This window comes from Coptis chinensis, chromosome 1 (genome assembly GCF_015680905.1).
Source record: "Coptis chinensis isolate HL-2020 chromosome 1, ASM1568090v1, whole genome shotgun sequence".
Taxonomy (NCBI): Eukaryota; Viridiplantae; Streptophyta; class Magnoliopsida; order Ranunculales; family Ranunculaceae; genus Coptis; species Coptis chinensis.
The window spans coordinates 8,364,516-8,374,608 of record NC_141456.1 but is presented as its reverse complement, the minus strand read 5'-3'; the positions used below and the strand labels follow the sequence as shown (position 1 = coordinate 8,374,608).

The 10,093-nt window shown below is 34.9% G+C and overlaps 1 long non-coding RNA gene across 1 annotated transcript; it reads left to right on the top strand.

The window, feature by feature from the left end:
- The first annotated feature begins 7,705 nt into the window (after positions 1-7,705).
- LOC147521869 (uncharacterized) lies at positions 7,706-9,235 on the top strand. The gene is made up of 2 exons (XR_015194632.1): positions 7,706-8,580; positions 8,886-9,235. It is a non-coding gene; the product is annotated as an uncharacterized LOC147521869 (long non-coding RNA).
- Positions 9,236-10,093: the final 858 nt, after the last annotated feature.

Genomic DNA, 10,093 nt, shown 5'->3' with positions numbered 1-10,093 from the left:
TATGACTACAAAATTAAAGAGTAATTGTATCAAGAAAGGTAAGGTATATTGCACAAGTAAGAAAAAAAATCAATAAGAACATTATACGTTAGCAAGAGTACTTGGATAAGAGTGAATCCATAAAATTATATTGCATACGGAACAAAAAAATAGATAAGAAAAGTTTACGTAAAAAAAGGGGAAAATATAGAAGGCCACTTACCCAAATTAACTACTTAGATAAATACTTGGATTAAGTCAACGAATTCAAGACAAAGTTCTAGTAACTTTTCTTGATAGACAACCTTCCATCTAGTCTGTTCACCAAAAAATATATTAGGGCATCTCCAATGGGGGGTGTAAAATTACACCTCCACGTAGGTGTCATTAGGATTTTACAACTCTAATTGCATACTATTGTATAGCCTATAAATATCCACACTCTATACTCTCCAATGGAGAAGTATAAAAAAATTAGATTTTAAACTCGGACGTCACTTAAAGTGATGTCTCTCTTTAATTTAAATTGGGATGTCACTTTAAGTGTCGTCCGAATTAAAAAATTTCAAATTATGACTTACGAACTAGAAAGGGACGTTACTTAAAGTGACGTCCGAAATTTTATTTGTTCGGACGTTGGTTAAAGTGTCGCCCGAGCTATTTATCAACTGATAGCGAGATGGGAAATTCCCCACCTCTTATATCAACTAATAGTCTATTACCTACAGTATACCACCCCCATTGGAAAGAGTTTTTTGACACTTAGAGTGTAAACTTTACACTCTTTTACACCGCCCATTGGAGATTCCCTTATAAATATTATGATAAATGACTAATACAGACAATACATTACCCGCCTTATTTATACGTGAACCAATTTATCAGACTGTGAAAAGATTACAACTTTACAGTCACTTTTTTTAGTGGTGGACTAAGATCCTCCACTAAATCCCACGTAAAGCGCAATACATAATATCCGCATACCACCGCAAACATATAAGGCAAAGGAAGAAAGTAAAGAAACAACACTTGTCAAATATAAAATAAAACTTACTTGTAAAAGCACTTTTGTAATCTGTGGAAGTGCTGCAAAATGAATAAATGAAATGTATATATATATTGTTTTATGGTGGTATTGCTATTTCAGTTTTTGTTGTAGCAATACCACCATAAAACAATTGTCATGGCACGAAAAAGATTTCGTAAGAACATGCAAAGCGTAAGTCATGGAAAAGCATACAACAATATTTACAAGAGTAGCCTCATACTGTCATGCACTGTACCACAGAAAATGCCCTAGTCAGATGGGAATGCCTACAGGGTCCAGGTCAGCCAAAATTTGTGGGTGGTTGTACTTTAAACATGGTAAGATAGAAGTTCCAAATTCAGCCTGTGATTCAACGATTCAACAAAAACATAAATATATATTGGGATCCCCTTGCTACCTAGTTCTAACCCAACATCCATGCCAATGCTTCTACTTATCAAAGTGCCCGAGACAAATCATTCCTAAAACAATGACAAAAAGTATAATATGTACTAGTGACAACACAGATTGATTTCTACAAAGAAAATACATGGCTTCAAAGAATGAACACCACACAAGATAGCTTCAAACTTTAAATGACCACATGTCAACACTAAATTCCACAAGGTTTTAATTTGAAGGATGTTCCTCATAATCTGCGCATCCACGTTAAGCGTCTTACATAGAAATGAAGGCTTTACATACTACTTTGAAATTTTCGAAATCAATAAAGAAAGTGAGCAACGAATTACCTCCATAGCTGTTACAAACAAAAGAAAATCATCTTTAACCGAAAGTTTGCCCTTAACACCACCAAAATGAACAGATGGTGAGGTACAAGATCCCACCGTGCCACCTTTCCTATCTATCTTCCATATTAAATTAACGTTGAGGTAATGGCCGCTAAATGAACAAATAACACATGCACGGGGAGACCGGGTTAAAATAAAGCTAAACTATCAAAATGTACACTACCAAAGAACACAAGTAGTTTAATAGTTGTAACATATCCTATAGCTATTTCTTGCAAAAAACTGAAAAGAAGGCATCACACGATTCATTGCTTTACTCATGTTTCAATGGGTTTTCAACAACTTGCAAGTTCAGGTAGTTAACTTATCACTTTGTACATACATGTGTCATTATACAGTATATATAATACAAAAGTTATGAACTAAAAGATGTAGTAGAGAGGAGACAAATATACTATAAAAGCATACTACTGCATGTTTTTGCTACCTGTCCACTGCCCCACTCAAGAGTTGTATATTAGATGGTTCAAATCACATTTGTTTGGTCTCACCGCTAAGACGATAATCGCCGAAAGGGAAAGATTGGTTTTATGACAATAACAGAGAAAGAACCAAAACAGGGTGATCCAAAATATGCTAAATGATTCTCCAACAAACAACTTATTATGACTTGGCAGGTTATTTCGATGCAACCTCATAAATGTGATGGTTATCTGTTGATGTATGGTGCTAAAATCTAGGACTCTGCATGCACAATTTACCGCGTGACGTCATTTTCAAAGACAATGCAAGAGTGTTTCTACTCGCTAATGACATCCTGCAGTTCAAACAGGAAAATCAGATTTTGAGTGTTTTATTATCCTACACTACTAGCTGTGTGGAAAGAAATCACTCTATATAGGATACAAATATTGTGTGGCCAAGTGATGATCCAGCAGATTTATATGCTAAAAAGGTGGAGAAACATAGGGTTTTTCAATTTATGGGTGGATGAACCCGCAATCCGAGTATGCTAAGTTCATCGTGATCTTTTCCCCACTTTAGAGGCAGCCTATGCATATTGCCCCACATTTGACAAGTGTCAGTAGTATAATTAAAGCTACCTTGTTTTTTCTTATCATTAACAGTATATTCCTGCAAAAACACCCTCTAAAAGTAAACAAGGTGGACAGACCATACATACAACGAAGGTGGACAAACCATATCGTAGTAATACCAATATAAACTTCATGAAAGAGATGTTTAAAGTCATCTTATAGAGCAATAACTCGGGCTGTATACAATTTACAGTATTAATCATTGTATGGATTAATAGAATGAATCAAAGACCAATATAACTTTGTTATCATTGAAGATAACATGGTTGAGAGACAGAGACTATCTATGCTATGCCAAGCTCAGGCATACTAAACAAACATTTTCTCAGAAACTCATTTGATGAACAATTGTATTCAAAGCTAGAAACCACTTAAGCCAACCTCATACTCAGACAACAAAATTATCTCTAGGATTTTAACCTGAGTACAGAAAAACAATCCAGGGCCAAATGATTAAAAAATAAACAGCCAATCAAAAAAATTGAAAAATAAACATATATAAGGACAGAAAACGCCCAAAAAGGGAACCGAATTGAAACATAAAACATACTCACCAGTCACCATATCCTCCATGAGACCAGCATAGCCATGTCAACTTATTGTCATTCCTACCATAGCTTCTGGTCCCTGCAACAACGCATCCAATAACCCATATATTTTGCTTCTTCCCATAGCTTCCACTTCCTGCAACAGCACATCCAATAATCTCCAATCTTTAATAGCATGATAAAAGCTTGTACGTCACCTTCAACTTGTAATGTGGGGGACTTGTTTGGATAAGAGAAACAAAGCTTCTAACCCCTTTCCAATTCTAAGAATTAAAATTGAAAACTTTGTTCTTCCAATTATAAAATAAAACCTTAGAAAAAAAAAATCGGTGCTTCAAATAAAATATTTACTTTACTTACCTTGTTAAGGTGCGAGAGAGAGAAGGAGAAAGAGAGGGGTGGGGAATAGAATAAAAATGTAAGTGACGGTGGGGGACGAAGCTAGGTGGTGGAGGGGTTTAGAACTGTCCAGTAGTTTTTTTTTTTTTTTTTTTTTTTCTGTTGTGGGAAGGCAAAGTGTTCCACAGTATTTTCTTGTAGTGGAGGGCTCTATTTTTTTTTTTCTTAAACGACCTAAGTCTTAATCCAACGGACTTAGTTTCCTTTTTATTTTCTTCTATTTTCGTTTTTTTTAGTTTGTTGATTCTTTTGGGATTGGAAAGAACCTAAATTGAAACAAATAGGCGCACAAATCACGAGTCTTGAGACTTTCGAGTATAGTTTTGTATTTTGGTCTAGCACAAATCATTTCTTTTTTGATTTTATAGTAGCTTTTTTTTGTTTTGTTTTCTCTTTACTAAATCGTGACACAACAATGCAAAACACTAGTGTCACTTTTGAATAATGTGACCCAAAAAATTAAATTATTTGTGTCACTTTTCCTAAAAACAACATGTCAACTTTCGTTCCATATAAAAGTGACACATCAAACTTTTGGGTATCACTTTTTGGTACCAAGTGACACGAGACCTAAAAAAAAAGTGACACAAAAAGCCCTTCTTTTAGTAGTGAGAGTACTATCATACACATACAGAGCAGGTAAAGTTAGAGCCACTGAAGTTCTTTCTGCTTGGCAAGTTCTTCATTGAGTTATTTGTTGAAGCATTTAGTATACCAGGCTTGGAGCATGATGACTTGTTTACTGATTCTACCACCTCACCACCTCCGTTTAGCTTTTCATCAAATGAAGAACATATTAGGCACTCGAACCTCAAAAACAGAGTAAAATCACACTATTACACATGAAACTCTAAATTGCATCTTAGTCCTGGTTCTGTCTCCCAATAGTGACCTGTCTTCTAAACTCTTGCCACGTAACACGACAAATTAACACCTTTTCATGTTATTACTGAGTATGTTAGTGTGATGATTGCTCCAAGCATGAAATGCAAGAGTGAGGTAGGTTAGTGTAGACAACATTTCTTGTGTGAACTCCAGAAAAACCAGGCAAAACTCCTTTTTTTACCATAATATTTGTCGTATTTCTCAATACTCCTCTAGACAATGACATATAGCTGACCGTGACTGAAGACATGTTTGGGAAAATATATACCAACATGTGGTATTGTCTACCATTATAATTTCTTGCATAGTTGTGATAAGCGCGGTGTCGATTAGTTGTGGCAGTCCCACGATATAAAACTTGCTTGGGAATTTTTGTTTTTACAGCATAAAAAACACATGGATTAGTCAATAAGACATAATGTTGTAGTGGAAGATCAATGTCAATACTAAGTTTTTCAGTATAGCATAATAATTATTATGAAAAAAAAAAATATTAAAGTGAGAAATAGTCAAGTTAAATGAAACGGCAATACAAACGGGAAGTCTATAGTACAATTACTACAACTAAAAAAAGACACTAAAAAAATTGTTATAGAATGTATATACCTCTTTACCTATCTCTATTAGTAAAGTACACCATAATTAACCTGACCTTTTAAATTAGACCAACCTTTTATCTACCACTAAATACCCTTGATTAGATATTAAAATAAAATATTCAATGCCTTTAAAAAGGACTATTCTATCATTTCAACTTTTATTTCCATTTATACCCTTAAGTTATAACACCATCACAAAGGAGTTTTGTGTAAATTCAGGTTGAAAACCAAATGCACGCACTATATGACTATATGAATTGTACGCCTATATTTATTAGTCATAAATTAATACTTAAATTACCATAAATACACTAATCCTTTCCCTTTTCGTCTCCCTCTCAATCTCTACGTATCCCATCTTTTTTTTTGCAAACAGTAGAAACCAACCGTCTCTCTTCTTCTTCTCTCTTCCAATCAGGTATTTATTTCTGGCTTCTCTTCTCCCTCTTCGTCCTCTATTGATAAAAAAAAGATAAACTCTTTGTTGCATTTCTTTTCTTTTGATTTCTTCCAGTTTTGAAGAAAGCAAAGCAAGTAGGAGAATACCGACTTTAAGAAGGGTGGGAAGATAATTGAAAACTCTGTTTCGTACCTAATTACTTTATTATCTCATCTTCTCTTGATTTTATGATTTTTTTGTCACAGAGAATGACGATATGAAGCTTTCAAGATCAATATAAGGGATTTTAATGGAAGATCCATGTTTTTGTCTATTTCCTTTGGAAAGTCAGAAGTAAAAGGTTAGTTTATCTCATTCTCTTCTTCTCTAGGCCATCCTTTTTTAACTATTAATTTTTCATATTTATCTAAGATTATAGTGTTCCATATTTAAGAATGACCAATAATTATATTAAAGTTGAGTCCTAAAATTTTGCTCAGCTGCATATTGCAACGTGTTCTTTTGTCCCGGAACACTCTACTCAACCAATTGATTACAGCCTGTTTGATGCCATCCAACTGTTTGTGGCCAAGATGCCTGATTAGAGAAGCCTCAGATGTGCAGTATCATTGAGCCTCTTTTACCGCCAACCCGTTCTTAACTAATGTTGTAGTATCTTGTCATGGAAGAATCATCTATACAGATCTTATGCGACATTATTGGACTGAATCCTAGGAGCCCCATAACAAGACACTTGATTGGCACCGTGTGAGTGAAGATACCAATGGAAGATGAGCATATCGAGGAAGATCTTCCAACATTTACTTCATGAAGATGGTCATGAGTACTGGCTTCACGACAAGAGATTTCAGCCTCAGTTTCGTGATCCCCAGTTGTGGTGACAAACTGTAACTTGCTTTTACCGAATTTTTTCCTCGTCAAGCCTTGCCTGGTCTTGGAAAGCAGATCTCCATGTGGTAAAGGATTTGGCCCATCTCGGTCATTAGCCGAGTTAGGTAGAACGTGTGAACTCTTAACAATTTGCAAATGAAACTGTGCGCATTGTTTTCTATTATAGCATGAGAAGGAGAAAGAATTAGGGGACTATATATTTATCGAGTGCAAATTGTGATATCCATGTTCATATACAATTAGGATACTGTATATTTGTTAATTGAAAAATGTGGTATCCATGTATATGAGTTGCTTGAGGTATCCAATTTATGCAGTCCATGTATATGAGTTGCTTTGCAAAAGAGAGTTCAATACTGAAACAATTTATGCTTAATTTATGTAGTCCAGCATATGAGTTGCTTGATTTGTGATATTAATGTAGTGAACGCATTCTCTTGGCACCAATATAATGCATGATGAGCATCTGGAAGATAACAACAGTGACAAAGAAATCGCCGTCAAAGGTGTACCCCGAAACTCCCAATTTTCTTTTTGGAACGTAAGTCTGGTACAAAACTTCTTCCCTCCACCATGTTAAATACCATGTTATCTTATTATTTCTCTAACTTTCACTTTACCGTCTTTTTCTTTTACGTTCGTGCTGTGTCACCGAAAAATCTTTCTATAAAGTCTATTACTGACGCTCAACTGACTCAAGTAAAAGATGATAAAGTCCCACCCTTCTTGGCCTCAGCAGTGGGTTGTGGATATATGGCCAACTACGCATACAAAATCTTTCCAAGGTAAGTAAAATCCACGTCATGGTAATAATATCAGTGTAATATGGAACCTAGCTTCTTGCAATGGGAAAATTGTCAAAACGGTTTTTGCTTTTTGTCTTTGAATCACTTTATCTTACTCTCTGCTTAGGCTATCACATTGTCATGGAGTTAAAGACCAACTAAACATGTTCTTGGGGTTTCCCACATATTTTGATGATATCACTAGGATATATTCCTTTTTGTTAATGCAAGGTTTTTAAGGTTTTTTCCATCTGTATGACGACATCTCTAGGCAGGTATCTCTTATGTGAAAATCATGTGTATGTTACATGCATTATTAATTTTCATTTTACAAAGATCAATATCTTAAGTTACGAATTAGTTTATAGAGTTTTGTACCATGACTTGACAATTTTGATTTTTTTTAGCAATCTTGGTTATGGCTTTCTGTTGTAATCCAACAAGTCGTTTACATAATAGAAGTATTAGCTATATGTCTATGTGCATGAAAATGTTAGGAGCCCAATACCAATATTGTTGATAGCTGTTGAGGCAGGCCTTGCTGCGAAACTTCTATTAGTCATTCAGAACATTTGCAATCCTATTTTGAAACAACGGTCTGCTGAGCGATTAAATTAAAGTTGTGACGTTGTGTAGTTTAAATCATGTATATTAGTTTCAATGCCTCATTGGCTTTGATAAAATTTTCAGTGCCAAACAATTTGATTGAGCCAATTAACTGTCATGAGACAGAGCTAAGGTACCCAAATTGTTCTCCTGTGTACTCTAGAATATATATGATAGGAGGTCTCAATGCAATGAAATTCGATGATTAAGACTAAGAGTTTTTATGTTATTTTCATCTGTATTAACTTCTTTTAATCAGTTTGGTGTATGTAGGAGAACTGTTGAGATAGTCGATGGACCAAATGCAATCCATAAGAGTTCCTGTTGTTCTTCATAGATGAGAATAAAGACTTTATTTTATCTTGAATTGAAGATCATATGATATGTAGCCTTTTCCAGACATGATTGAAGGAATGAGACTAGATACAAGGAAATCTATATAGGAGCATTTTCAATAGCTTTATCTGTATTGCTACCATGTGGCTGGAACTGTTGGCCTGATAAGTATCCCAGTAATGGGGATTGCACCTGAATCTCCAACTTCGATCAGTCCACAAAATCTATGACGCAGTTCTTACGACTTACAAACATCCTCAGAGACGTCATTGAAAAGTAAGCATTAATACCTATATATAGACTTCATTTCAGTTCTTATGACTTAAATTTGGCATGTTCAAGATTGCTAGCCATTCAACATATTGGTAACATTATATACAATAAGTACCTTTTCATTGTTGTTAAATGATGATCTCAAGAATTTTTACACCAGTTGTCATAGGCTAAATCAAATTTCGGTCCTAGAAGTATGTAAGCAATGCTTATAATATTACAAGATGACAAACAACTGTTTTATTGTAGCAATACTTATATTTATCCTACCATTCCACCCATTAACATTGTTTTACTTCTCTTAACAGTACTTTAAAATGGGAGATTATATCTTCCACAAAATGAACTTGTGCGATTTGGGTTGTGTGGCGAAGATGTTTTTTGAGGAAGGTTTTGGATGGGTGAAGAGAGCTCATGAAAGTTCAGATTGATAGAGTAAAATTTTATTTCAACCAAACAGAGGAGAAGTTTTGTTGGTTTGAACCAAATATTAAAGGCGGAATTTGTTTGCAGGGTCCCAAGCATGGAACCGCATTTAGAGTTTCATGTGTAATATATTTTGGTTCCCTCTTAATTTTTGAAGTTCCAATGGATAATGTCTTTTTGATGTTGCAAACAGCTATGGTTTCTTCTATCAATGTAAAAATTGAATTTATGACGTTTATTTGCCTATTGTTCATGTGTGTCCTTTGTTGATTTTCTGTCTTCACTGGGTTATGTCATATATCCAATTTCAGTTCCAAGTTTGAATTATTCCTGGAGTTCTCATTCAAGGATTTTGATTGTAAGATGAGAAAATGACTTTTGTATTTTGGGATTCCAAGTTTGAATTATTCCTGGAGTTCTCACTCAAGGATTTTGATTGTAAGATGAGAAAATGACCTCTGTATTTTGGGAAATTTTGTGGTCCGGCGAGTATTCGTTAAGTCGTGCAACGCACGTACATGATGCTAGTACACATAATTAAAATGGTATACCTTGTCCATACCGATTCAATGTTGTTGGGGAGTCTATAACATCATTCTTAAAAGCATAAGGAGTTTCGTTTTGTGGCAAAGCTATATAAAGAGGGCAATGATCAGTGGACATGCCAACACTGTCTTGGAAGTTCAGATTACTACTTGTGCCTATTAACTTGAGAAAAAAAAATGAAATATCCATACATGCAAAACATGGAAATTGTGGCCATACATATTAAAGTGTTATACCTTGTGTACCATGAGCGAACGTTGATGGAGACTCTATAGTAGTCGGTGATTGGAACTGTTGGCGAAACAATGGCAACAGTTAGTGGGTCAGTGGGGTCAACTACATTACATATAAGTAATAATTATATCATAATTGCTAACCTAAATAACAATTGGTATACCAGCACTGGAAACTTTAGTAGAAAAAAAATCAACCTATCATCATATTGAATGGAAGAAGACAGTCTGATGAAGCAACTGTTGGGTTGTGGAACCGTCGAGAGTATGAAGCTCCGGTATCTCACCAGCAAGCTTTAGAGTTCTGAAAC